This window comes from Elephantulus edwardii, unplaced genomic scaffold (genome assembly GCF_000299155.1).
Source record: "Elephantulus edwardii isolate Elephantulus edwardi_28Jun2011 unplaced genomic scaffold, EleEdw1.0 scaffold00039, whole genome shotgun sequence".
Lineage (NCBI taxonomy): Eukaryota > Metazoa > Chordata > Mammalia > Macroscelidea > Macroscelididae > Elephantulus > Elephantulus edwardii.
This window is the reverse complement of record NW_006399789.1, coordinates 9,327,065-9,335,060: the sequence shown is the minus strand read 5'-3', so window position 1 is coordinate 9,335,060 and position 7,996 is coordinate 9,327,065.

Sequence of the window (7,996 nt, the reverse complement as noted above, 5' to 3'; positions counted from 1 at the left end):
TAATCATTGTTGTTAAATGCCATCAAATTAGCTGCAGCTCATAGTGGCCTTACGTACAACAGAATGGAATCCTGCCCAATTCTGCTGTATCCTCACAATTTCTGCTCTGTTTAAGCTCATTATGCTGTTATTGTATCAGTCAGTCTGTTGAGTGTCTTACTTTACTTCTCAGACACTGTCTATTCTTTCAAGTATGATATCCTTTTCCAAGGACTGGTCCCTTCTAACAAAATGCCCAAAGGATATGAGATGAAGTTAATTTACCATCTTTCCCTCTAAGGAGCACTTTGGCTGCACTTCTGAGATACAGTTGTGTTGGTTCTTTTCACAATCCATAATACATTCTATATTTCTTGACAACCCCACAATTCAGAGATATCAATTCTTCAGTAAGTCTTTCTTATTCATTATGCAACTTTCACATGCATATGAAATAATTGGAATGCCATGTCTTGAATCAGGCATACTTTAGTCTTTAAAGTAACATCCTTGGTCTTTAGCACTTTAAAGAGATCTTCCACAGCAGACTGGCTCAATGCAGCATGTTTGTGGATTTCTTGGCTGCTGTTAGCATGAGTGTTGACGCTGGATTCAAGCACAATGAAATCATTGACATCACCATCTACCATTATGTTGCCTATTGACCCAGCCATGAAGATTTTTGCGTTCTTGATATTCAGATGTAATAATCTATACCGAAGGTTATATAGTTTTTTTATCTTCTTTAGTAAGCACTTCAAGTCCTTTATACTTTAAACAAGCAAGGTGTCATATACATGTTGTAGGTTTTTCATGAGTCTTTTTCCAAGTTTTGATATTCTTTTTCTTCACATAGTCCAGCTTCTCAGATTATTTGCTCAACATTTTTGCCCAGCTGTTCCAGAGAGTGCATGTGAAAGCCATTACGGACTGCTATAAAGCTAGGCTTTACATATGCTACAGGAGATCTCAACATCAATGCTAATAGTATGCACAGAAATCCATCAGAGATGGAGGAGGGTAGAGACCAGACGGATTGGAATGAGCAGGCTGTTGTTATTGTTAGTTGCTATTGAATTGATTCTAACTCACGATGACTCCATACATGTAAAGTAGAAGCATATAGAATTTTGTAGGATATAATAGTTCAGAAGGAGATCATCCATATTCTGAGGAAACACTGTATAAGTTTTCTTACAGATCTCTCTGCTGGTCATCTAGTTCTTAATCATTTGCACCACTCAGGGACTCCATAAGCAAAGTACCTAGGCAATAATTACTGAGATATATATGATGAACTATGAAAGCGGATTATCATTGAGGTATATGTATGATACAGGGTATAAAGAGTGTTAGATTAAATTCTAAGGATTTCAATGTTTAGCCTGTGGGCAAATGCCTTTCCAGGGTTGAAGGGGTTTGAAGGAGGTGATAGAGGAGGCATATGCAGTCTGGAAGAACTAATGCCTTTGAATTGTGATATTGGCAAAGAACACTGAATATCCTATGGACTAAGAAAAAAAACAAATTAGTCTGTCTTGGAGGAAGTGCAACCATGGTGCTCCTTCGAAGGAAGGATGGTGAAACTTTGTCTCAGTACTTTGGACATGTTGTCAGGGCACCAGTCCTTAGAAAAATATATCATACTAAGGAAAAAAGAAGAGGAAAAGATCTTTAATGAGCTGGACTGGCACAGATGGAACAGTGAATTGAGAATGGTGGAGATCATGATGGTGATGGTAAAAGATAAGGGAGGGTTTGTGTCTGTTGTTCATAGGATCACTGTAAGTCATAGTCAACCCGTTGGCACATAACAAAAGCAGTGACAATGGAATCTGGAAGCAGTTTCCACACAATCCTGGTGTTCTGATAAAGAGCCTCTGCTACAGGTAGGAATTTAGTAAAGGAATAATAGAGTTAAGTATGCATTTATGAGTTTGTCAGACAGCTTTAAGGAATATGACTGTGTAAGGGGTTGGTCTCCATTAGAGAGTTGGTAAGTGTCTAAACTATATTGTCAGTAAAAGGATAACTATTGGACAAATGGTGATGACAGAAAATTAGCAGGATCATGTTTTGGATGGAATGTTGTGGTGGGGAGAAATTAGGGTGCCTGTCAAGTTCCTGGCTTGAGGAAATGAAAGCTAGTGAGGCCATTTACTGAGAAAGAAGAGCATCAACAACGCGTGCTGTGCTCATTTCAAAACTTTGCTGGACTGTCTTTTGAGTTGATCACTCTGCACAAAACTTGCTGAAGATTTCCAAAGGGAGCAAGTAAAAATCTTATCAGGCACACACTATGCGTCACCTCTTGCAATACTAAAGAAAAAGTGTTCCTAAGTCACATTTTGAAAGAAAGGTATTTACTTTGAAATGCTTTGGGAATGGTAGCAAACACTAACACAAAAATTCTGATGGTCACACCGTGAAAGCTATCACTGATTGATTTACCACAAAATTTTTTCCCTAATTTCAGATATTCGTTAAAGCCGCTTCATATAGCCACATAGATCGTCAATTGCTCATTAAGAGAAAATGAATCAGTCTGAAGATAAAATGAAGTTTCTTTCTAAAAAGTCTTTTGCATATTCATTGTTCCTTAAGTGTGCAATGAGGATATCTATCACTAACTCCCAGTAATGTAATAGAAACAGCCAAATGGGCCTCATAAGGGAAAAAAAAAACACTAGACTAAAATATAATTAGTATAATGATTTAAGTTAAGTATTAAATGTGTAAATATGATGTCATTTAATATAGTAAGATATAGACAGATATATAGTAATAAAAAACCTCTCATTGGTTTCTAGTCATAACTGACTTACAGCTGATTTTTAATGCGTTTTCAGAGGCTGCAAATCACATGGGAAGAGACGGTCCATCTTTGTCCTGCAGAACTACTGGAGGACTTGAATGGCCAGAGAAGTGCCAACTTTGGATTATCAGCACAACCCCTTACTGACCAGGCACCAGACCTCCCTTATAAAGTGATAGAGAATATAAATTACGCGTGAACCTCAAGGTTCCTGACTTTTTTTTAGTTAAAATTTTACCCTCCAAAAGCCAAAAATCTTTGGGTTTTAAATCAAAATGATATATAAAAAATATATATTGTTGTTGTTAAGTGTCATTGAGTTGACTACGACTCCGAGTAACCCTATGAACAGTAGATAGAAACCTTACCCTCGCCTGTGCCGTCCTCAAGTCCTCACAATCTCTGACATGCTCCCGTCCATTGTTACAGTCACTGTGTCAATTATCTTGCAAAAAGTCTCCTTCTCTTGTTCTCATCCTCTGCTTTTCCCATTATGACATAGAAGTATAGATACATATGCAATCATAGCATATTTACAAAAGATATTTCCAGGAGTAAGTGGCTGGCAAATAAATACAGAAAATGTATGTTATTTATAAGCTTTTCCAAAGACCACTAAGCAAAGTTTGAGTTTGGAAGCAATTTAAAAATTACTACAGATGATTATAAACATTTTTATACAGTCTCCTTAGCAGCTGCTTTCTTTAAGAAAAAGAAATGTTTTGCTGAACACGAATATTTAAGCCAAATTAAGATTATTCTGGGATCTCTCATAGTCTTCATAAAATGATTGATTTCTTCCCTTAAAGTATTTTTATTGCTGAAAAATGAATAATATAATTAATCTCTACAGATACCACACTTTTGAAGTATTGGCGTTACATTTCCGCTAACCTGAAACATTTCTAGTAATAAACTTATTGGCTTGATTGGAATGATTTTGTCTCAACAGAGTTCACGTTTTAGATTATGTTGTCCTCTTGGTGTAAAGAGTCAAAGAGAAATAATGTCTCTCTTTAAAGTATTTCTCTAGTCTTGTTCTGCTGGAGTTGAGAGTTCCATTTTTCTAATCTCTTGGTTTAGATTTCTAAAAATGGAATTAGAAAAGCCAGTAGTGATTAGGAAAGATGCAATTTAATCTTAATCAAATGATTTTAGCAAAGCCTAAGGGTTTTTCAAAACTTTTGAAACTCAGTACTTGATTTTATGACCAGGGAGTTCTGATGGACTAGTCAGTAGGGAGTTTCTGTGCTAACCCAATGGTCAAGCCCCTCCATTGGTTCAAACCCACCAGCAGCCCCATGGGAAAAAGATGGACAATCTCTTCCTGTGTTTAGTCTTAGAAACTCAAGAGAGGGTCAGCTATGGTAATGAATTGTTGATTTTATGACTAATGTAAAAATGAATGACTCTATGAGATAAAGGAATATCACTCAATACTAAATAAAGTTATATACACTCTCCACGTATTAATAGGGTCAAGTACCATAGACCTCATTATGGGAAATTGCTTATGTGAATGTGGGGGGATATGTACTGCCTTTTGCACTGTAACGAGTAAGGGCCATGTGGGGGATGACCATATCTGACTTCTACCAACTTCACAAAGGGAAACTATCCCTGTCAACAGCATTAATAACACAAAATCAATTCCCATGAGGTCAGATATGTTCCCCACACTCCCATACCTCTTTATACTCTTCTCAATGCCAGTCTCAATGCTTTGCTAGGTTCAAAATCTGATGCAATAGTCTAGAGACCACACAGAACAAGGAAATCAAGAGGTTATAATCCAGTTAGTTGCAGAAGACAGGACAGCTTCTAAAATATGCTCTCAGACACTTCAGCCTTTAGCCTCATGGTTTTAGGCCAATATTATAGTTCTTAATCCTTCCAGTACTGGCTCCCCCATCTTTTAGTCTTAGCCAGTGTTACAAATTATAAAGTTCTTAGTCCTGCAAATTATAGTCCCCCACCCCCAGTTGTCCAATGAACTTGGGCAAAGGCTGTTAGATCTAGTTCAAGTATTGTAGCAGTCTCAAGGTCCTATATCATGTCAGGCCTGAAGTTCTTCTCCCACAGCTGCTTTTTTCCTGGTGGTGAGGTTTCTTTGCTGGTGGTGGTGGTAGAACTCATTTTTATTCACTAGTGGGGAAGATCTAAATCTGAGGATAGAGCTATTCAATTTATTGGTAAAACTAGAAAATTCCCTTGTAGATTGTTGAGACTGGCCAATCACCTTATAAAATGGTGAGATAGCCAGTCCCCTTGTGGATGGGCTGACACAAACTAATAACATTTTACTACCCATCCACATGACCAGGTCTGATTCAGATTGCTAGGAAAGTCGTATTGAAAGATAAAACTCCACAGACGGCCCTCTGGCTTTTATAGCCATTAACATTCACATACGAAAAATTAACTTTCCCCTTACAATATACAATAGCTCTATTTGTGAGAGTGTGTTAGTCACAACTTCAGGCCTCATGTTTTAATTTCTCCCATTTTAGACAGTAAAATCTTGCCCATCTCTATCCAACCAGTACTCTGAGGAAACAATCCTGTTTCTTTCTCTGAAGAGTCTTTTGTTCAGTTAGAATTTTAAGCAATTGCATCCATAAACAAAATCCAATCAAGAGAAAATTGTTACATTGCAACAATCAAAGCCTAGGTCCAAATGGGCATCAGCTGCAAACCCAGCCGTCCACACTTCTTTCTGAGTTTCAGCCTGACTGCTCCTTTCGCTCAATCTTCGCTCCCACAGGAGATAAAGTCAACACGATGAAGATCCTCGTGAAAGCCAGCCACCCTTCCCTTTTGCACTTATTTATATATCCACGCATGCTAGGTCAACAATGCTGATGGAACATGTCCAAACCCAGTCTGTCTCTTCTTTACTGCATGCCTCTTAATTTCACTCTCATGAATCCAAGTGGTCAACATGAGTGAGCATATTTGCCCGCTCCCTTTAACTTCAAGTCCTGGGAAAGGGCTCTTACGGGTACCAACCTGATTCTGCCTCAGAAGGGAAATGGCTTGTTCCAGTTTTAAAGGTCAAAGTCTCTTTAAAAAATTGTTCATATAGTAAAGAAATAGAATCCAATACTAAATAAACATATACACATTTACTCCCCACTTACAGGTATGATTAGATTCTACAAGCCAGGTCATGATGGGAAAATGCTTATTGAGTCAAGGAAAAGGGGACATGTCCTGTCTTTTATACCAATTTCTTCTTCTAACATTGCTTACTCTCCATTAGGTGCATGTAGTATGTCTTAGAATATATGGGTCATGATGGGTCCCTCTTCTCAACAATGCCTTCTCAACCACCATGGAGTTTAGGGGTGGTGTGGCTGTGGTTTGGTATTCTCCAACACCTGATGCCTCATGCTGCCCGACCTGGGCAGGGATTTCCTTCTTCTACTCCATCAACCCCAGCCTATAGCCTCACATTGCCTACTTCTCCCTCTTGCCTTCTCACCTCTCTTGACTGAACTCTTTAGCACCTTCTGACTCTCACTTGACCTCTCCCTATCAGTCCAAAATCTTGCATCATCCAACAGTAATCTATAACCTCCATGACTGGACCAAGGTATAGCCAACTAAGGAGAGAATGTATCCCACAATTGATTGCATCCTAGTGATTTCTGGGATCTCCAGTATATAATTTAGAATGGCCCAAGTAAGGCGTTCCAGGTGGAGAACTGCTTGTAGCCCAAACCACAGGAGACATCACTTGAGAACTTTTTCAAGGTTGTTGTAAATATCAGATAATCAGAAGGTCATTAAGTGAGAGAAAGATTTATTAAAAATCTTAAATAACTACAGATAAATATACAGCATTAAAATTGTTGTTTACTGATGAGTCAGAACTGACCCATAGCTGACCCTCCATCAGATTTTCAGAAGCTGTTAATAGCACAAAAGAAGGCTGCCCATCCTTCTCCCATGGAGCAGCTGATAGACTTGAACTGTGTGCCTTTGGGATTGCAGCGCAGATTCTTGCCACTCAGCAAAATAGGAAGAGGGGGGAAATAACATGCAAAAAAATAGTATGTATTAAAAAATTCTTTGAAAGAAAGTTTCAGAGTCATGTTGCCAAAAAGATATCAGAAAAAGCCCTTCGAGTATCATAAAAGTATGGCTTTGATACAGTTTTAAAGTTATAAACCTCTACTTGATAGTAGAGTTGAATCGACATAAGACTGTCATAGTTTATGAATCATAAACATGATGAACATGAAGGCATAAGAATTAAAAGTTGGAGGCTGACCTGGAGTACTGGAAGAAATTGAGACTTTGGAAGTAAAACAAGTGCAAACAATCCTAACTCTGCTATTTGCTAGCTATGCGACCAGGCAATTCATCACACTTCAGTCAGTCTCAGTTATCCTACATGAAAGTGGGGGCAATAATACATATCAAATAAGATAGGCAACAAGACATGAGCTGGTACAAGTGATAAATGAGATAATATATGTCAAAGTCATTTATAAATTTCAACCCGTAAATATAAGACATTAATAAATGTACATTCAAAATAAAACCAGTTACAACTACTTCTTCCTCAATCATCATCAGCACCACAATCATGTCCACATTTCACTCAAGACTCTGTGCCAGAAATTCAATATTCATAAAAATGAAAGACACCATCCCTCTCCTCTACCTTACAATCATAATTTAAGATTATTTTTGTGTATGGTGTGAGATATGGATCCTGTTTCAGCTTTCTGCAGGTAGCAGTCCAGTTTTGCCAGCACTGTTTATTGAAGAAGTTGTAATTTCCCCATCTGATAGGTTTTATTTTCTTGTCGAATATCAGTTGACCATAGATAGATGGGCTCATTTGTGGATTCTTGATTGTGTTCCATTGGTCTGTGTGCCTGCCATTGTACCTATACTATGCTGTTTTGGTTACTACTGCTGTGTAGTAGGTTTTGAGGTCAGGGAGTGCTATGTCTCTCACTTCATCTTTGCTTTTCAGAAGTGCTTTGCATATTCAAGGTCTCTTTTCACTCCAAATAAACTTGACAGTATCCTTTTTCATCTCCTTGAAAAGTGAATTTGGTTATCTGTTCTGGGATTGAGTTGAACATGTAGATTGGTTTTGGTAAGATTGTCATTTTCACAATATTCAGTCTTCAAATCCACAAACAGGGGACAACTCAAGGTTGATCAGAAACCTGAGAATAAAGC